Below are 22262 nucleotides of genomic sequence, written 5' to 3'. Positions count from 1 at the left end.
AGACATACCATTTTCAAAATATGTTTACCCTTATTTATACTTTATTTTGTGCATATTTAGCCATCCTGTCTAATATTTACAACATACTTGGATTTTACTGCAACGCCTGAACACGTCAGACCTATGCCGCTCCGCCCTTCAGTCATTTAAGTCACATTTAGGTTTCAGTGGTCATTGGGATTCCATTTTACGAGCCCAATGATCAATCAATCCCGTAATTCAATCCCCTTGGTCAATCATGTTTAAATGAATTATTCAGAAGCATCCCTTTTTTCTGCCTTCCTTTTATCCCTCTGTATTCTTTGTGACGCACAAGTAACTCTGTTTGGAAAATGTATATATATATATATATATATATATATTTTACTCAGTGAAATGGCTCACCAGCAGAACACTGCCTTTAATACTGTACGCAGAGAGCTGAACCAATAAGTACAAACAAAACAGGATGGAATCAGCATTTAGAAAAGGACAATCAAACTGATGTGCAAACTGTTGATTTCAATCTACGATCAATATTTGAAAATATATATGCAAAGGTGATAATGGACGCTCAAAGAGACTTAGGTCTAAATAAATACTGTGCACTTTAAATGAAGATTTATTTTTGTGACTAAGGAGTCAGTGGCCCCTTCCATCACCCACCCTAAGGCCTCAGCACTAAAGCCTCAAGGACATAACTGATGTCAGGCGTGTGTGTGTGAGTGTATAAGTTCATGAGGCTATATATGGCATAAAAACACAGAATTGGACACAAACATGTTGACATCATGAGTTGCACAAAAAACAACACAACATGCACATTTTTCAGAGTGGCCAGCAGTTATTCGAATAAGAGATGAATGATATTTAGTCCAAGAAGTCCTTGTAAATACGCACTTCTCCTTGTTACAATCAGACCAGCGACTTGATACATGAGAATGAAGTTGGACTTTAGAGACAACATCACTACCAGATTGATGACCACAACTGCAAATGTGCAAATGTTATTTATAAATTGCAAATTTGTCCTTAGACTATAGACGATGGATTCTGCCTCTTCTGCTTCAAACACTGACTGTTTCACTGGTCCTAATATCATGACCCTCAACTACTGATGCTGCATCCATATGCAAATATATGGTTTTAGAGATTGAAAAAAACATTGCCACTCTTCCACATATTTATGTTTGATATATAATAGAGTTTGCACATTTTGTAATGCTGCTAAAAGGTCAAAACAGCCCTGAACATATGTTAGTCCTGTGCAGATGTTTGACCTAAAACACAAACACAATAAGAGTTCAATAGACGACCGGCCAGATGTGTCGCAGATAAACTTTGTAGCAGTTTATTTTTTACCATCTTTGCTTAGTTTGTTCATTATCTCTGGGGCATGAGCACAGTGTTGAATTGTAACTAATATCCCATGAAAGATGATGTTGACATGAAGACTTGCTAAATAAGTGCAATGTATAAAATATTGTGTTTGCCTAAGTGGGGATATTGCAATTGGCCACTCATCGCCAAGCCCTCCAGCCTCCAGCTTCTCTAGTTTCTGTAATCAAGATGAAGGCAAAGTCAAGATGAAGTTAAGACTGCACACCACAATCACTCCAAAAATGTTGCATCTGAAAACCAAATCTGACACCCACACAGTAAATGACTCCTCAATCTATCTATATCTAAATCATTTAGCAATCTGTGTAATCGGGATATTTAATGTCAGACAGAAAAACAGTTGAAACAATAAAGACAAAATTACAGGAATCTAAACAACAAAAAGGAAAGAAAAGGTCGAGTAAGAGAAGGAGGGAAAGAAAATCCCTAATATGAATAAAACATAAACAAGTGTAGAATTAAGAAAACTATAAGGTATGAGTTAATTGTGCTGCATTAGTGGAAAATTTAGCACCATAACTGTATTGTGCACGCAGCAGAACGAGTTTGTGCTTTACATTTACGTATGCCGTTAATGTATTCATCATGTGCAGAGTATTAGAAGGTTATATAAGTGGCAATCAGCTGGAACAAATCACTCATCACTTTGGTCGCTGTAGTCAAGTCTCAAAGTCAAACTATCAGAACTGCAAAGCTGCATGACTAATTAATGTTGTCATACAGTTTAATACATGAGCATATAATGAACATACATTATAAACATTACCAAACCTTGCTTGAAGGACCCATAGGCTCTGCTCGCAATCATTTCCAGTTTAGTTCTTTATAAAATGAAGATGTCAGCTCACAGCTCTGTTTTTTTTTCGGTGACATTTCCAGTAAAGACTAATGTTTCTTATTAACAGTGCCTGCGTGCAGTCGGCTATGGTAATTACTCTGTTAAAGCAGCGAAAACATTAATAATTTGCCTGTTCCAAACTTTGTAGCTGCACGAGACCAGAACATTGAAGCAATCAGAGCAATCTGTTGCACCGCCCACACCGGGTCAGATTACGGCGTCACATCAGCCGCTCGCCGTGTGCACGGCACGTCAGGGTGCAATCAGCAGCCGCCCACGCAGACGGCGCCCAGATGGACAGGTTTAGTGTTTCTGTCTTCCTGCTGCTGAGCGCTCCCCTCTCTACGCTTCAGGCTTTGTGCTTCGCGAAATGAAGTGCGATGATCAATTGCGGTTAAAATTTCTCAGAAGGTTTTCGAATGGAGTTCAGTGCCCAGCCCCCCATACCCCCCTCCCCCCACCCCGACTGCCTCCTGAATTTTTTAACTTCACTTGGCACGGTGAGACAAATGGCCGCCCTTTATGGAGCAGCCTTAAGCAGTCTGATTGTTAATACTGTAGGTGTTTAATATTACAAGGGGAGCTGCTAAATATATAAACACATTACAGTGCTCTTTTTGATTTATGAGCTTTTTAGAAAATTGCATCATACCCTTTTCTATACAAGAGTCTACTTTCTCTGTTTTCTGACTAACAAACTGCAGTTTTTTGACCCCTGTGGGAGTCCTTTGTGTGTATTTTTTTACAGTGTAACAATTTCCAGACTCACAATAAGTCATACTGCCATGGATCTCCTCCAAAGCACACACTCACTGAGAATAAAGAAATAAATTGGTTATAAAAAAAATGCCAGGAAAACATAAAATGTCCTGACATTGAGGTTATTGGCTTTGTGACTGCAGAGAAGGTTTATGGCAGCGAGCTTTTCACAGGCCAAAAGGAGACAAAGGAAGCTAATCTCACTTAGAACGTTAAAATCTGCTATATAACTAATGAAGTATTATGCTGTGGTCAATGAGGTAGAGGCACTGCAGAGCACCCACGCAGTCTATATGTGTGTGAGTGTGTGTGTGTGAGTGTGTGTAGGTACAGTATGTGTGTGTGTGTGCTTTGTTGTATGAGTGGGGGTTTGTTTGTCGGGAGGTTGCAGCGATAACTCTGCCATCAGGAGGCGAAGTCTTTCAAGGGAGAACAAGCAGGAAAAGAGGGAGTGAGAGTGTGAGACTTCAGAGGAAAACAAATGTATATAGTGTAAGAAATAAAATAAGAAACAGAAAGTTCAGAGAGAAAAAACAACACGCACATTTGATATCATCCAGTTTATGTAACAAAATAAGTGTACATGCTAATTTTAAAGAAATGATTGATAAGAAATAATTCAATTTATGCTGTAGACATTTTCATTTTCTAATTGTCTTCATTGATTTTATCATAACCATACAGAACGGGACGATAAAGATCCCTGCTGGCAACCTGTCTGACATTTCATTTTCAGGCATAGTGCTGCTTTGACTTAATGCTAATGTCCCCATGCTGAAAATTATAGCATGCTGATGTTTTGCAGGTATAAAAGTAACTTCATTTGTCAGCTTTGTGTGTAAGCATGCATTCGCATAGTAAGCATGAACTACAACTGAGGGCAAAACCAAGAGTTAACCTCCTGAGTTAACAAATGGAGCCAATGAGGAAGTGCACAAACCTGCAGTTCCTCAAGGTACTACTTTAGGCTGGCTGCATAAGGGAGTACTCTTTAGGTCCCATTTTGACAGCAGAAATGATCAAGTGTAATCAATAGTTTATTTTTATTTTTATTTTATTCTTATTTTTTAATCATGCATTGTTTTTGATTGTATTAAGGCTAAGAATAATGCATACATTTGCATAATTAGTCAGCGGCGCCAACAACCACACCTCCTACTCCTCCACCTGTCAGGAGTTGGCTGACAGTGCTGTAGCTGTTTCTCTCTTTGCCTGTTTGTAGACTGATGGATAGTCAGGTAGATTCAGCATTTCTGATTTCTGGTAACTGCCATTGTAACACCTCTTCAGATACCAATGGGTCAAGTCACCAAGATTACATCTTTTTTTTATGCAGTTTGTGGGCAAAACCAAACAAACTAAACAAGACAATGAAAAATGTTGGCTAAAGATGGTGCGAGATGTAAAGTAAGTCAATACTATTAAGGGGTTATAAGTAGTTAATAGTAACAAATAGTGCCATGTATTTTCTTTAAATCTTGTAAATAATGGCTAAAAAAATCCATTGACGAACCTGCAACAGCTCTGGATGAACCTCTCCATTAATGTTAATTTAATCCATTATGGTCAACTGTAAAGAGACTGCACTCTGTTGCCAAAAGACTTAAAAATATGGATTTATAAAGCAGCTAGAATCCTTTATTTCATGCTTGAAATTTAAGACATTGCATTAGGTTTTAACTTGTTTGTGAAAACCTGGAGAAATGTTTACCCAAATTTCAACTCTACAGATTTTTTGTCTTACTTCCATGCATTGTTTTGTTTTGTGTTTGGCGCAAAGCAATGTATGACGGTTCAGCCCTCCCACTGTCCCAGTGCTGTTTCTGCACACAGCTGTTTTAATGAAAGAGATTTTAAATCATGTATGCACTTCTTGCTCAGCATGAGATGGTGAGGAGGAAAAACAGAATGTAAAGGAGAAGGTGTGTAGTGGACTTACAATCCTCAGGTGGGCAGAAACACACCTCCATATGAATGCTAATGTTGCTCTGTAAGTCCTGGATGTGTAAATAAGAATCTGTTCAGCCTAAAGGGTGATAATATGTTTGTGATGTGTTAACGGCTTGTTTCCAATGTCTTTGAATGGCCAGAATAATCAGTTATGCAGATTAGACATTCACCTTGATGAATTACTCTGATGGAGCTTTCAGGAAGATGGTGTTGGTGTATGTGTTTACACCAAAGTGATGAATGAAAACCAATGAATACACATTTATTACAGTAAAGTCCATGTGCCCTTGATTTTGGTTAATGGTAAATGGACATGAGCTTGTGACTACTCAAAGCACGTACCTACTCACACACTGATGGCAGAGGGTGCTTTGTAAATCGTCCATTAGAATTAACTAATCCAGTTCATACACATTCATACACCGCCAACGTAAGTGCCCCAGAATTTTTGGTAGTATTACTGCACCTTTAAAAAACAAAAAAAGGTTGGCTTGCTCTGCAGGTTTACTTCCACATAAATTACATTTTTACTTGGTTCTGTCAAATCAATCTGATATTCAGACACAAGTTAAGATTGAGTTGCTCTCCGGGCTGTGAGTCAAGGTCAAACAGTTTGAAGGATGACATCAGTATTTTTACTCAACAGGAGAGAAAATGTCATCTGTCCTGAAAATATGGCTGAGCAGCAGTGCTGGGGTCAACGGTCAAGGAGACAGTGTTGAGCTTTCTTTTCCCCAGAAACCATAAAGATGGTTGTGTGGAGGGCAACAGGTTTAGTGATGGAGATAAATGAACCTGGTTGACCTGCCAAAGGGGTAAAAATACAGATATGGAGTCCTTGTGATGTTAGTGTAGTAAGTCAGAATAAGTCAAAGATGATTGACTTTATCCACTCCTATAGCTGTATGCACACTTAGGATGGCAACATTTTTCAATACTTTTTGATGCCACATGTTTAGAAACAATCTCTGTGAGTTTAAAGGTTGGCGATATCTAAAAGTACTGAAGCTGTTAAACAACTTCAGGCCGTCTTTTATATTTCTAACCCACAGTTACCAAAAGAGAAAAGTAGAGCACTGTTCATTTGCACAAATACATCAGCTATGTTTAGTACCCAAACATTGTCAATGTACAGTATTTGTGCATTTACTCCTACTTCATTAGTGTGAGTTTATCTGCAATTTCTGTATATAAAAATAATAAATTAAACAATATTGAATGTCTGGGAGTTCTATTTTATTGGTGTGATATGAAAACAGATATCATAATGGTTTCATTTTGTATGATTTTTGTTCAATTTCTATTTTGACAAAACTTATGTACAACGAGGCCTACAATACCTGACTGTTTGCTGTCAGACAGTTTTAGAAACTGCTCCAATCTCTAAAATAAAATAAGTTCTACTTCTATATGTCACAGAAATTGGCATGTTTATTTTGGATTTGATTTAAATTTGCCTTCACAGGTAATGTGTTTTTCAATGATCAACGTCCCCGGGGCTATCTGAGGACTCTCTCGGGGCTCTTTTTTTGCCCCATCAATAACGTAGGCAGCCTTGAGAATGTGAAGGAAACCGCAGCCCCTCTTCTTCTCCTTGTGTTCTTGCTTTCTGCCGCTCTCCATTTGTCAAAGTCCTGCTGTATCATTTCATGCTTGACTCTCCTTTCCTATTACCTCATGTACACGATAGTATGGCAGCCCACGGGACGTGTCGACATGCAGACCTGATAAATTATTAGGTCTTGTTTATTATGAACTCTGTAGCTTACAGAAACTGGCTGCACGCTTTTAATATTCATGCTGCATGACTGTTCCCAACTGATGCTAACAGGACCAAGTGGGATCAGATTAATGCAGCCACGTACATGTGCAGAATAAGACATGCAGGAACACATTTGGACAAGCATTTTAATAATTAGTGCTGGTTCAGCATACACACATACAAATATGCGCACATGCACATTAAACATGAGCGCAAACACACATGGGATCTTTGAAGCAGGAAAAAAAAAAAAAGGCAAATGTGTTGTTTTGTTGAGCAGCCTGCATGGATTGACGTGAATGGTCGGATCAGCTCGGCTATTTCTGTCCCTTTTTATTTGGTCCAAGCTCTCTGCAGGCAGGAAAGGTCGGGACGCTGTCCGCTCGGCCGAGTGGTTGAGAGAGGGCGACCCGTCACGCGAGACTTTTAGAGGAAACATTTTGGAAGGTGAAAGCACTCTCTTGGCTGCACCTCCTGTGAGCTACATGAAGCATGGTGGTAAAGAGCAGCACAAACAGAAAACGGTTACAATTGTAGTTGAGTCAGAGAGATAACGCGGTCTGTTGCTCGCACACTCTCTCTCTCTCTCTCTCTCTCTCTCTCTCTCTTTCTCTCACGGGGCTGTAAATTTGTCATTAAACAGGCCATCCAGATATGAGTCATCTGTGAGATTAGTCTTTGTTTTCTGCCTGCCCTCTGTCCCTCTCTATTCTTATCCTGCCTAATTTCCTCTCCGTCTCGCACGCTTTTTCCTCCCCAGCATGTTGACCTTGTCCCTTATTCCACCTTGTTCAAGTAGTTGTGAGATACTCCAGTGTTTGTGTGTGGTGTGTGTGTGTGTGTGGTGTGTGTGTGTGTGTGTGTGTGTGTGTGTTTGTGATGGGGACAAAGAGGAAACACAGAGGTGGGAGAGAGAGCAGTGGAGGGAGGAGGAGAAGGAGAGAAAGCACTGAGGTGTCCAGCACTTAAATTGCCTGTTTATTTCCAGTCATTGCATCAATTACACTGATACAGCTCACAAACGAGCACGTGTGTTTTTGTGTAGGCCTGTGTTTGTTAGACAGATGGGGGTGGAAAAAAGAAACGATTAAGAATGATAGATACTGAGATTTTTGTGCTGTACTCTGCAGTTTCTGGTTTCCTGCGAGTCACAAAAAAACACACAGGGGGCAGAAAGAAAAGGATTTCTTTTTGTTCTGATACCGGGGAGAGAAGAGGCAGAGGAAACTCAACGTGTATTTTTGATTGTGATTAGTCTGAAAATCAGCCGATTCTTGCCTAAAGAGTGAATGTCTGAGTGTGTGAAGCAGGCTGCAGGGTGTGTCTATGAGTGTGTGTTATGTGGGGTCGAGCAGCGGCTGCTCTGAGATCAGCAGCATGATGGTCGGCTCTCCAGGGAGGAGGAGGAGGAGGGGGGGGGGGGGGGGGGGGGGGGGGGGGGCGTGTCCGTGACAGGCTGCAGTGATTAGTCGAGCTCAGCGGGCAGAATTTATCAGACTCAGCCGAGGCCGTGAACCATTTCAGCCTGCAACTCTGCAATTTGTCTTCCACTTTGCGTCATATAGCAGCTTCAGTGTGGCTCGCTTTTTTGCACTTTTATATACGATGGTCTCGCTTTGAGAATTTCTGAGTGATTGATGTACATTTTGAGTCTTGAATTGTGAGATGCTTTTACAGCAAGGTGATATGAAACACTACTCTGTATACAATCTGATGAACGATAACTCCTATAATTCTGTGTTTCTGCACGTTGCATTCAATGCTCATGTCGGAAGAGAAGACTGGAGATCAGAATAAAAAATCATTAAATAACAAGAGTCAATCGTAACATTTTATAACACTCATTAAGTCTTATTCATTTTAATGTTAATGTCATTAAGGTTCATAAGGATATGTCAACTGTTAACAAATTGCAAGTAAGTGTGTCTATGGGAGCTAATAATCAATAATAAATGTCAGTTAAAATTGTTATTCACACTTATATAGTCTGATTAATGTTATTTAATATATATATACACACTGTATGTCTATAAATGTTAAGAATTTTCTAATAAATTCATTTGAGTGTATTTCAAGCCTGTAATAAATATATTAATAATTCTATAATTAAGCCTTATAAAGTCTTATTAATGTCAATAAACATCTTATTAATGTTTATGACATTCTCAAGTGATGATCAAGTTTCTAATAAGAGCCTATAAGTGTCCTATAATATATAATAAATGTGTTAATTATGCTTTTATTAACACTTATATTGACTTATTCGTGTTCATGAGAATCTTATAAGAGTTCATAAGAGTCGTATAGGTGACTTATTAACTATTAATTAACATTTTATATATAATGTTACCTTGTCAATTTATGGATTTTTTTTACAGATATTAAGCTTCAACTAACCATTTTGTCATTACTGATGTAATTAACAATTGTTTTCCCAACTAGGCAATTCATCCTCTTGTCTAAACAATGTCACAGAATAGAATAGATCATTATTGTCATTGCTATAAAAACAACGATAAACACTTTAGCAGCTCTTTTCAATGACACATTTGACATTTTTTAAAAGGTCAGAGATACTAAAAGATGTCAGTTACAATTTCTCACAGTCCAAAACCCTATATTCAGTTTAATATTATTTTTGAAAACATCAAGCATTGGAGCTAGAACCATTGAATGTTTTCCATTGTTGGCTTAGAATAAACACTCAAATAAGTATTTGATTGTCAAAATGTTTTCCTAATTTGTAATCTTGCGATTGAATTATCACTTGATCGACTAACAGCTACACTCAACTGGCAAAAGTTTATTGGCTCCAATTCTGATAGCTAATTAATCACAACATTCACAGCTAGTTGACAACTGTGTTTGTCTGCTTTTGGTGCTGGTGTTTCACTGTGTTAAAAGGTGTTTCTGAAGGTGTAGCTGGCTGCTGCCAAGAAGAATAACACCGTGAGAGAGGTGAGAATGAACCGAAACAGGCAAGCTGCAGGTGAACGGCCAAAGAATGAGCTAAAACTTTATAATCTGATGGGAGCTGCAGATTCTGAACATAAATCCATGTGGGTTTGTCGGTACAAGCAGTGACTTTCACAGTGTCACACGTTGTCACTTAGTACATTGTTAATATAAAGACATCAGCTGTTGCTGCTTTAGCATGTCACCTTGGGGTTTAAAAGATGTGAATAACATTATCACTGTTCTTAAACGTTTAAAAAATGTCATTTAATAATCAAAACAAACGAGGGATGACTTACATTGGAAACATAAAGTTATTACATCCGCAACTCCAGCAGGGCTCAATAGGTTTCCTGCATTAGAAATGTCAAAGTAAATCCATGTATTAGAGGAAACTACTTTTAATCAGCTGCTGAGCAGCCGATCACACCGGCCTGGCTCATTACTGTCTGAAGCAGAGAGCATGAAAAACATGGGTGACAGATTTAGTGGTCTGCCTCTGTCCCTGTGGGATGCATACACCGTTTTTATGGTAAGGGAAACAATTCATCAAAGGGCAATTCATCAGTGGATAACTTTTAATTAATGTTCAAACGTGCAGACCTTTTAAATCGGCAACCTCAGCTCGCCCTCCCCTCCCACTCTCCTCCGGTGTCCGGTCTGTTTGTTTCCTTTTCACGACGTCAACACCTCTTCTTCTTTTTTCTTCTTCCTCTTTGTCCTTAAAGAGCGGTCAGACCATTTACTCATCCGCTCCCACTTCAACACTATCCCACTCTATTTTCACAGCTCCTCTTTTCCTCTTCACGCTTTATTCCCTCTGTGTTTACTTTAGTTGCTCTCACAGACGATATTTATGTTTTTGTGAATGCAACCACGGATTTCCTGCATTTTTTTCATTTTAATACCTCATCTAAACTGGCTTATTTATTTTCCTAAATCCTCCTCTGCCCTAAATTAGCAACATCAAGACGGGGAATTAAAATAAATGGCCGATCAGAGGACACAGGGGAAGGAGAAACTGTTCGAAAGGCTTCAAAATGGAGCCGCCATGAGCAGTAAGCAGGGTGAAGAAACAGAAATGTCCACATAAGAGGGAAGAAGAGAGAGTTGCACAGATTGATTCTGAATGAAATTAAATAGGACGAGGGGGGAGAAGGAGATGAGTAAATTGAGCATTACATACTGCACTACAGTGTCTCTTAATTAAGCGTGTAAAAGCTTTCTTATTAGGACTGATGTAGCGCTCAGTTAACGAGGGGAGAGAGGATGCTCTTTCAGTTGTCATTGAGATGGGCCTCGGAGGGAAAAGTCAAACAGCAAAGCTCTTTATAAGAAAAGAAGGAGAATAACTTCAGGGACAAAGACGAAGAGGGGGAAAAAAAGGTCCAAGCTAACTGTTCATGTGGATTTTTTCTCGCTCTGTGTGTTTTGTTCTCAATTATCTGTCATCTCTGTCGTCCCAGTGCCGTTGCTCCCTACCACGTCCCCGTCAGTGAATAGACATTATGTGTAGCTGCATTGAAAGTCTGAGCACAGCGCAGGGTGTGTGAGAGGAGTGAGTTTGTGTGTGCGTGTGTGTGTGTGTGTGTGTGTGTGTGTGTGTGTGTGTGTGTGTGTGTGTGTGTGTGTTTGTGTATGTGTAAGTGAGGGAGTGGGGGGGTTGTCAAATCAGTTCAGCTCCAAGTCCTGCACTTTGGCTGTCCATCACCTGTGAAATCACAGTGATGTTAAAAGTTGAAAACTTAAACATGTCAAAATCTTTTATTTACACTCACTTGGTAACAATAATGTAAAAATGAAATACAGAAACAGATTTATGTATGTAAATCAAGAGCCTCGTCAAGATAATTTGCAAGCAAAACAGATGGTTATGCGGCATACCATGTTTCAAAGCATGACATACAGATTATAGCTTCAATTAACAGTTAAGATTTTGTTTTTTGTTGAAAGCCAAAATCATGTATAAATAATTAAAAGACCATGTGGGTAAAAGTGTTTTTGGTAGTAAGTAGTTTTTGGATTAACTTCTTACAGAATCTATTTAGAATATGATAGAAATTATCATTTGGAAAGCGATGTATTCCAGTAGTTTTAAAACATTTTCAAGGGCAGAAATTCAGATAGAATCCTAAGAAAACAATTTTTTCACCTCACGTCCCCCCTGCATGATGTCATGTGCAGAGTTTTTTTTATTATTAATGTTACTTTGCATTTGAGTGTTAAAACTTGGTAAAGTATTGTGTTCATACAGGTTGCGTGAAACTCCAGCTGCTCTCTAAAACAGGGAAACAAAGCTTTAAATCAACAAATTGACTAAGTAACACGTCTGTTCATTAACATGTTAAACAAATAGATGCATCATTGTAATAAAACATTTTGGGAGGCGTTAGTAAATGTCTATTTAACTACACCTGTCTACGGAGAGAAGCTAAATGTTTTCTGCCTGCTCCCAGTTCGTAAGCTAGCATAAGTTATACAGTACCCTGTACACATTATAGTGTGTTCCTTAATATCTCACTAAGACATGAATATTCATAATCATTATCTAACTAAACAAGTCAGCATTAATAAATAATATGTACAAAATGATGTGAACTGTCATGAATATTGATACTAGTCTCATGTCTGTTAAACTAGAGGAGAGTTAGCTTAGAAGGGAGACTGGAAACAAGAGGCAACAAAGCTTTTGTTTCTAGTTAAAAAATAAATGTACTAACATCTCTCTAACTGTATTTGTGTATTATTAACATGTCAGTGGATTTAAAGTATTAACGGTGAGCTGTTTTTCACTGCTTCTAGCCTTAATTTTGACCCAGGCTAATTAGCGGCTGTAGCTTCATATTTACTTTTGGCTACATTCACAAGAGTTAGCCTAGCCCTGTTTATTAAACCTCACTGTCAGAAGGAAAATCAATAAACCCGTTTCCAACAATGTTAGGACTGCACAAAGCTCTTAGATTTCCCCCTTTATCCTGTTGTATCGTGTTAAAGAACAAAGGAAAGGATGAAGCTTGAAAATATATGAGCAAATTGACACATAATTAATTAGATTAATACATTTCCATTTAGACATTTCCATCTGGTTCTTAATTTTATCAACATTAATACCAATATGAAGCTTTATTGTCATTTTACTGATGTGTAAGACAACAATTCAACAACAATTGGGATAGCACCCTGTGATGAATAATGTGATATGCAAATACGTTTTAGACAGCAGTACAATATATTGTGAACCATTATAACTATATGAGTAGACCCAAAAACTAAAGTTTCAAGGAGCACCGAGCCACTACGTGCATATGAACCCTCCATGTAGAAACCTTTGACCCTGACTGAATGCGTTTTTTTAAGACTTTTCATTACAAGAATTGTAAATTAAATAATGTTGACACTGGCAAGTAGCCTACTGGACGTCAACAATTTTTAAATCCTCATCCGTGAATTCAACATCCATGCATACATTAAACCTTGCGGGCAGTAATAGAAAAACAAAACCAATTTGTTTGACGTCTAGTTCGACAACTGTCTTGTTGCAGTTATTTTCAGGTTATTTAGCCAGATAACAGATGCAGCAGTCCAGATGGGGGACAAAGACAGTCTGCACAAGCAACTGTGTCTGAGTCAGCAGATTTCATGCACAGAAGACCTGCAACAGCAGCTGTAGCATTGGTTGTCTAAAGTCAAACTAAACGGTGGTGTTAACAGCAGCGACTGTTCAGGTGTCATTCTGATTGACGGCTCTTGTTAAAGGCAGCATTTCTGAGAGGTGAACAGCTGCTCAGTCTTGTCAAGGTCAATTGGGAGGTGGTTTGGCAGGACTCCAGTTGGAGATTTTAGCAAGAAAATTGAAGATATGCAGCCTGACCTGTGTGTCAGAGCTGGGAATCAAAGGTCAGATAAGTGTCACTGCAATGAGAAGAGGAATTATGGGATGTGGTGACAGAGCCAAGGAGTTTAGTGTGCCTAAACTAAGCAGGTGGATTGGCCTTGTTAGACCTCCTTGGAGAGGCGGATGCAATCTCACATGATAGCTGTAACATATTTTTTCCTAAATGCATCAATTGTAGGTGGGATGAGTGATGAACTTGTCCATTTTAGCTATCCTGGCAACACCTTTCATGTACTCTGAAAACAAAACTTTTCTTTACCTAATATGATTGTTTCTAGCTGTCACAGTTTTGTAAAGTCTTACTGATATATAGCTTTAAGAAGTAAAAGGCCCTTGTATTGCACCTGAGTGTCAATTGAATTTGACCCAGTTTAATTGTTTAATTATAACCCATTCATACATGCTGGTACCCTGGAATTAAATAATATGTAAGGTGCAATGTCTGTCAGGCACCTGCTGAATTTTTCCCAGTTCCAGTTTAATGAAAATAAAGTTATCCAACATTTGTATCTACATCAGAGGTTTTCAGACTATGAATTACTCCTCCCAAGGGGGGCGAGGGAGACTTAAAAGGGGTGCATGGATAAAAAAAAAAGAAATACTGCATATGGGGTGAAAAGCTGCAGGTGCACTCAAAAATGAGTTTGACCTGTTCATTTGGCATGTATATCATCAGCAGTGGCACTGAAAGACAGCTGATGGAGGCAATTAAGATTCTAAACACAATTTTTGCAATTGGTGTCAAAAGTTGCACTTGTTCTGAGTCATGACTCTCTCAAATCTGAGCACACAGACATTATTCACATGGTTTAATATTCAGTGTGACATACACTCACTGGGAATATCATTATTTCCAATGTTCATTTCAAAAAATGTCTAAAATCATGGTATTCTAACTTTGAACTTTTCTAAGAATCCGCCTTTTATTCTTTAAGTAATTCAATGATACTGGACTTTGAATCTTTGAATTATTGCAAACAGATACTGCTGGTAGCTAATCAGGCATACGTTTAATGAAGCCAAGATCATTGAATAGCTTAATTGCATGGAAATGTATGCGAAATGGACGCTTCTTATAACTTCATATTTTTCAGATGAATCATCAGGTCTTACGTTTTCTTTAGTGTTGATGTAAACAGTTATTGTTTTCTGTTCATTTATTAAGACATTGCAAACATGAATTTCTAATAAATATTTAGAATATATTATAAATGGTTTCATATAAAGTGCAGATGGAGTTTTCTTTCTCAGATGTCTCTGAGGGGGAGGGGGGCTTTCGGTGTCACACATTAAAAAAAATACAATTACATGAAGGGTTGCAGATACCTTTTTGCAAATGACTGAGCTGTTAAAAGATGTATTTTGAGCCAAGGTTGCAGAAAATGATGCATAAAAAGACGCAGGGGCTCTTTGTAGGGATGTGTGTTCTGTCAAAGATTTTTGCAGAGAGGCGGCATGTTGAAGAACTGAAGAGGAATAACTGTTAAAGGAGCAACACCGCTCTGTGGTTTTATCTGTCTGATCAGATGAGGTTTGGTTTCATGACAAGAGGAGTAAGCTGAAGTGACTCAAAGGAAGATGGCGCGCTGTCTCGTGTCACAGAGCAGGCGGTGTTAGCAGAGAGAGAGAGAGAGAGAGAGAGAGAGAGAGCGAGAGCGAGAGAGATACAGCGAGCGAGAGACCCCATCAGTATCCATGTAAAGTCAGGGACAGTGATAGGGTGGAGGCGGCTACTGGCAGAGTTTTAGGGCCTCGTCTTAGAAAACAAGAGAGATGGGTGGTGGTGGTTAGTAGTTAGGAGCCTGAGATGTCATTCAACATTTTTCTTATTCCAGTTTGTGACATATTCTGCAAAGAGGGATTGTTGGGGAGCTGTGGGAGGGAGCGAGTGCAGTTTTGTGAGTTAAACATATGATGATATGTTGGAAAGATTTCAAATCAGCATATTATAACTTAGATTTATGTAAATTTTGACCATTTCTTTGAACTTGGTTTTATTCAACAGCCTAATGAATATCACAGGGATGCAATCACCAACTTAGCAGAAAAAATCGTAGAATAGCATAAATCAAGGCGAAGGAATGGGTTTGGAAAGTTCGCTGATCCTTTATTTTTATAATTAGTAATATAACAATTTAAACAGAATGAGATATTTTTTATTCCTTTTTGAGTAAATGGAGACAGTTGTTGTAATTGCATATCTAATTCATTTGGAATTAATGGAATGAAAGTTTGGTAGATGAAGAATAAATTATTGAATCCCTTAATCAAGAGTCGATTAAGAAAAGTAATAACCATCCAAACTGGAATAAATATACATTATGACATGTTGTGAAAACAGACAGGCAAAGTCATGCAGAAACATCAGTAATGCAATTACAGTTTCATCAGGAAATGTGACTTTTGATTGGCACTGATGGTCCGATTTGATCCCTTATCTTTCTGTCACTATCTTTCTCCACAGAGAGCTGAGCTTTAGTCAGCACTGACGACTAATCAACTTTGAGGCTGAACCCTGAGAAAAAACAGAGGAAAGATCTGTTCCAGAGAGAAGAGTGAACATCGACTTCTGTATCCACTTCCCAGAGTTTATGGACTACATGTCGACAGAGAGAGAGGATACAGTTTGCACGCTTTGAAGGAATCAGGTTGTGCAAATGGTGCTGCAGCACCTTCATCCCTGGAAGCCCCACTTCAAAAAGTATGTATATTTTCTTCTTATATTCTACACATAGTCCATGTTTTTGAAATATATAAGCAGGAAATGTTGTTCTGAGATCAAACTACAGTGTCATGAAGGTATATTCTCCTGTATTCTTTCTGCTGCAGCTGAACATCTCTTTATGTTATTTCAGCCTTAAAGCACCTTTTCTAATTCACTTGAGCCAAAGTGCTGAGCATCTCTGTCTCTGCAAAATGAATACCTGGACAAACCAACAAAGCTGACTGACAATGATAACAATGTTCTGAACATATTATCTTTTAAAAACTGGTCTATCTGACTGGGTGAAAAACGATACCATCCACAGAACCAAAAAAGGCACAGCAAATTTTTCCAGAAATATCTTTTTTGTTATCAGTCCAAATTAAGGTTATTGTTTGTTTAGAAGTTTATTGAGCAGGGACAAATACATTGTACATTGTTTCATAGAAACAATGCCTTTTATTAATTGATCTCCTTTGTTCTGTTTGTGTAGCATGAACAAAAAGATCAAAAGTCTATTCAAAGATGTGTCTTATATTGTATGTATGAAACCCAAATCCATATTTAGCTTGTATTGTACAAAAAGATCACAGACCTGTAAAATGGAAATAAAATCATGACCATTTGATTGGTCATGAAGCAAGGACATTTTTTGCGAGGGCAAAGCGAGGACATTCTGACTCTTTAGGAATATAAAGATCTTCTAGTGTTGTTAAATAATCTTCTGCTATAGTGAACGTTGATTAGATTCAATTGGTCTTTATATTAGATCAACAATTATAAAGCTTTAACATCCAATGACCTCACTTTTATTAATTGTTAAATGTATACCACCTGAAAAAAAGTCTCCAGTTTCTGTGTGTTTCTTTCATTCTTTATGAATTTCAAAAATAATATATTAATTGGCAGATTGTTTGACCATGAAATATTGAAACCCTGAGACCTCGTCCTCAATGCCAAAGGAAACAAAGCAGCGCAGCACCTTGACTGTACCTCGGTCTAAAATGGTGTCAGTAATTAAATAAGCGATAAATGCTGCCATTAAGCAAACTAACACTTATCAACGGCTAAACAGTGAGCAATAAAGCTCCATTATCCCCCTCATTTTCTCCTTTTGGGCAGGAGGCCAAACAAAGCAATCAGCAAAGGTTGTTCTCAAAGCGGACACACATTAATGATATAAACTTGTTGCAATTGGTCAGTTCTTTAAGGTGGTCTCTATCTCATGACACAGTAAGGGCATCAATTACTGCTTTACTGGTTTCCAATAGATGCTGTGGCTCTTTGAAAGATGACATTAAGTTTAAAAAAATCTAAAGTACCACTTTTATATATTATTTATCTTCTTCCATCTTTATCCTTCTAAAAAAACAAGGCAAGTTGTCCAATAAATCTCCAGAAGAAAACTAATGTATTATTGGCTACCAAAAACACAAAAGAGCCCCTCTGGTATAAATATAGTAAAATATCCTTAGCATCCGACGTTGATCCAAAGCTCAGACTTATTTCTGAACACATTTAGAAAGTCTCTTTATCAAAGTCAAAGTACAGCCTCTCTGTCTTGGGTCTAGGCTCATTGCTGTGTTTTAGTTTTTGGAGACAGAGACGAGTCTATGAGTGAGGTCTTGTTAATAGCTGCATCACCCTGAAATAAAACCAGGAATGTCCTCTTCTTGATTATCTTTAAACTGTCCCTTGTGTCCTTTAGTTGACTCTTCATATGTTGGAGCCCTGATATGGTGAAAAGCTCTCCAACACTTTGATACTGAACAGAATGGTGTGTTGACTGGCCCTCTATCTCCACACAGTACTGGCCAGCTGGAAATGTTGACGTCCTTCCTGAGGGCCTCCAGGTCTTGTTTGATTCCCAAACAAAAACCAGACAATTTTTTTTTTTTTTTGCCTTTGGCTTCATTGACAGAGAGACAGAAAATGTGGGGAAGAGAGTGGGTGAGACACGCACCAAGCGGTCCCAGGAGATAATCCAGCAACCAGCGCATACGACTTCTACTCAGCTCTACCATCTGAGCTAAATCAGCGCCCCTTTAACTAGTCTTTTTATTAAATTTAGCCACTTATTATTAGATCGGAGTTGCCCATGTAATCTCAAACTAGCTGTGAAAGAGTATTCTTCTCAGGTTGTGGAGCAGACAATAGGGGGTATAACTGTGCTAGCTTTAGCCACGATGAGCATGTTGGTGTTTAGGTCAAGCTTTACTTTGCACTGCAAGTTTGGCTGACTGATTCTGGGTTTCACTTTTTATTACAGGCACAGCAGCAGAGACATTTGTAGGCAGTAAGTTGGGCCTGTGCCAAAAAAAAACATTTATTGTTTTCTAGTGGGCTGAAGCTAAATGTCACATTAGGTCTATTCCATATGAGATGTAGATTTGATTATAAAATAGATTTATCTTCTAAATGAAATAGACATTATATTCTGTGTTTCAAGCTGGTCTGAGCATGATTCAGGGGTGGAATTTGGATAATTTGGATCAAGCCTGTGTGAGGCATTTTTGACTTCAACATCCAAATACTCCTACAGCTTATGTTTCATGCAGGAGAAAACCCCCCACACGTACCGAAAAGTCAGAGTCAAGTGTACACAGCACAGGATCTTTTCTGAGCCCTGGAGGCGGGCCTATATGTCGATTTTCTTATATGGTGAGAAAAAAAGAACTCATACGGCTTCGAGAGCGACAACACAATCTAATCTTTACTTCGTTATTGCAAAAACCTGCACAAAACCACTCCTGCCTTTGAAAGTACAATCTCATCTCACAGCCAAACATTATTCCCTCACATCCACTTACATCTGATTTATTTAATGGTTCTGTAATTAATTTTCCAAGTTGCATTGCTGCAGTAATTTTCCTTTGGAGGAGATTTTATCTGACAAAAGTGGATTTCATCCGTTGCCAACATCAGTCAGAAGGAAAGCGAGTATTTGTTTGCCTTTTCGATTTCAGTGTGGATGATATAAAGACTGTTTAGAATAGGATTAAGCAAATGTTGCATAAAGAGAGAGGCAGATATGGAGGCAAATGAGGGAGAGCAGCTGCTACAGATTGAATGCTCTGGAATAAATTATGTGGAAAAAGAACAAAAATCGCAGATGGAAAGATAAAAACATTATGATATCCATGTCAGTGTAGACGATTTAGGACCAGGCCTTTTTCTTTTGACATTTGTAAAAGATAATACAAACGGATGACGGATCAGACTAAAGGGAGAGGAAGATTTTTGAAGGAGTTGTAATAAAGAAGCAAAGGGAAATTGGGTCTCCTTCAGCCGCTTCATCGTTCCCACAAGCCACGTACATGAGCGAGGAAAGCGTGACAGGAAGAGTGAGGAAAGAAATATGTTTCCTCCAAACTGAAAAACAGAACTGACCTTATTATTATTTCACATCAATGCAAACTGAAAACGTGTCCTCAGACAACCAGGCCGTGTGTTTGTAGACGTGCACAGACGTGTCCATTGATTGGGTCCATAACAGTGTAAGATTTGATGTGTAAATTGTGGAGTGGAAGGTGTAGATTACATTAAGAAGATATACAGGGAGATGAGTTATAGAGCCGATTGGCTGCAACATGCTGAGATCCTGAACCAACAAACTATCAAATAATTATTCATCCGACTTTATCTTGTACTTCCAGTTCTGGTGGATTTGGAGTAGGAAGTGAATTTTGTTTTTAAATGCTGTGTATCCAAGGACAAATTAAAGTGCATCCATTAATATTCACAGTGCGGAAAAACTATGAGGTTGGACAAATTTGAGCTACTGTTCAGCCAAGATAAACCTGAGAAATTAACCTCAGCTCATTAATACTTAGTTCATTAGAGCGAGACTGAATACTTAGAAAGTTTTGAGTTTTATATATCATCATCACAACAAGACTAGACCAATGTCTACATGACCGGGTCATTATTTGTTGATGCACTCCCTTTAGTAATACATGTGGACCCTGTACTCATACACTGTATTATACACAGGTCACTTCTGTCTGATTATTTCTCATTACTAAACATTTAGCAGGTTTATCTGCTGCATGAATGTTGAGATCATCTTGAGCAGAAGGTTTGCAGTAGAAATAGTTTCCTACATGTGTCATGGGAGAGAGGCAGATTAGTAAGAAGATACACTTCTTTAGTGTTTACCAAACCATTTTAACCAGTCATAGAACTCACAGAACAAACTTTACCTACCATCCACTTACACCAATGCTGATTTCTTTCTAGTTTTATGTTGGTGGAGTTCTTAAATGGTAAATGGACTTGAACTTGTATTGCACTTTTCTAGTCTTCTGACTACTCAAAGCGCTTCTACACCACAGGTCATATCTACACATTCTCACCCAGTCACACACTGGTGGCAGTGGTTGCTTTGTGAGTAAACCCATTCATAGGCATTCATATGCTGCTGATGAAGCAGCTTAAATTCGGGGGTTAAGTGTCTTGCTCAAGGACACAGCGGATATGTTGCTGCAGGAGCTGGGGATCGAACCCTTGTTGAGAGACGACGACTCTACCAACTGAGCCACAGCGACCCTTAAAAGCTAGATTTATCCTAACTTTAAAAAATCTAAACATAATAGTCTTTCAAAACGTCAGCTTTCAATGTTGTGGAGGAAAACAACTTTCTTGATTTAAACATAAACTCCAAAAATACATTTATTTTCTGTGTGTGTGATTATAATGCCAACACACAGGCGCCTGCCAGAAGTCAAATAACACGTCTGCCACTTCAAATGGAAAAAGTGCAAAGAATGTTAACTTTTAATGTGAACATGTCCATCACTTTAACCCAGACACAAAACAAATCGTAATTCCTGTCCTGAGCTAGAACTGTAAAGCAATATTTGAGTTTCTTTATTGCTTTTCAAATTCAGTTTTGAATAGGATGGAAACATGAAGGGTTTTTGCAACATCTGACACAATATTGAGTAAGCAAACATTAACATATCTATAACACAAAAAACAAAGAATTTAGGACAAGTAGCTCTCTTAGTCTTTCAGTAGAACCAGATGTGAAAATTGGTCGTGTTAACATCTTAACAGTGATGGTAAACAGCAGTGAAGTGTCTTCTTACACTCAAAACCTCATCTGTTTTTCACATGATTTAGCAGAGGTGAGATGGCAAGTGTTTCTCAGTTTTTCATAGCTGTTAGACGTCCAGTATGGTTGACACATGCAACCTGACAGGCCTGTAATGGTGTCAGGGATCCACAGAGCTTTTTCATTGTTATTATATTTTTTTTTTCCTCTGTTGTTGCTCGAATCTCTAGGTTTAATTTTCACCCTGAAAGCACAGCAGTGTCATGTGTCCCAGCTTCCCTGGCCTCCCACTGCTCTGTATTTATATTGCAACTCGTCGGGGTTGAATTCAAATTTTCACCAATTAAGCTAACCAACCTCCCTCTCTGCTTTTCTCACAAATAAAAAAAATCCAATCAGAGTCCCAGCTGAAGCGTGACAACCACAGCCTGACTCCTTGACTTTAAGGCGGAGGATAAATTTGCCTTTATAAGTCCCATTTAAAATGATCAAGTATGTTTTCTCAGAGCAGAGGAGCCGCATGCTTCATGAGTATAAATTGTTTCCGTTATTTTATGTAGCAGCAACATCAGTGGGAAAACCAGCCAAATTCAAATCAGCACAACTGATTTGAGGAGTCAGCGGGCTGTTGATCAAAGACTGCATTATGACCGCTGACACAGACCGACACATCTGAAGTTTGTTTCCCAGCTCGTCCGCTGAGCTCACTGCATCATCCACTGCACAACAGCAAACCTTACATTAAATAGCAAGACCTTCATTTAAATAGATTTATAGATAATAGATAGATTCTGAGGTTTTAGGTTAGTAGTTCTTTCCTTAATTAGCAAACGAAAGCAGGAAAAGGGTAATCACTTATACTGAAGTAGTGATTTCATTTAGGAATTTTTTAATTGATTAGAATTTATGAGCCGCACTGAAAAAGAAATGTGTAAACTATAACTTTACTTTGATTGGTTAACC

General features: G+C 38.4%; 1 protein-coding gene across 2 annotated transcripts in view; it reads left to right on the top strand.

The window, feature by feature from the left end:
• The window catches only part of flrt1a (fibronectin leucine rich transmembrane protein 1a), a 51364-nt gene that overhangs the window by 18370 nt on the left and 10732 nt on the right, over window positions 1–22262 (top strand). For both annotated transcript variants that reach the window (XM_061055674.1, XM_061055675.1), the window contains exon 2: window positions 16004–16240. The gene's annotated coding sequence lies outside the window, so the exon portion shown is untranslated. The remainder of the gene's footprint in view (window positions 1–16003; window positions 16241–22262) is intronic.

This window comes from Labrus mixtus, chromosome 14, assembly GCF_963584025.1.
Source record: "Labrus mixtus chromosome 14, fLabMix1.1, whole genome shotgun sequence".
In the NCBI taxonomy this organism is placed as follows: Eukaryota; Metazoa; Chordata; class Actinopteri; order Labriformes; family Labridae; genus Labrus; species Labrus mixtus.
Note: the sequence above shows the minus strand (reverse complement) of the source record. Positions and strands in the feature narration are given on the sequence as shown.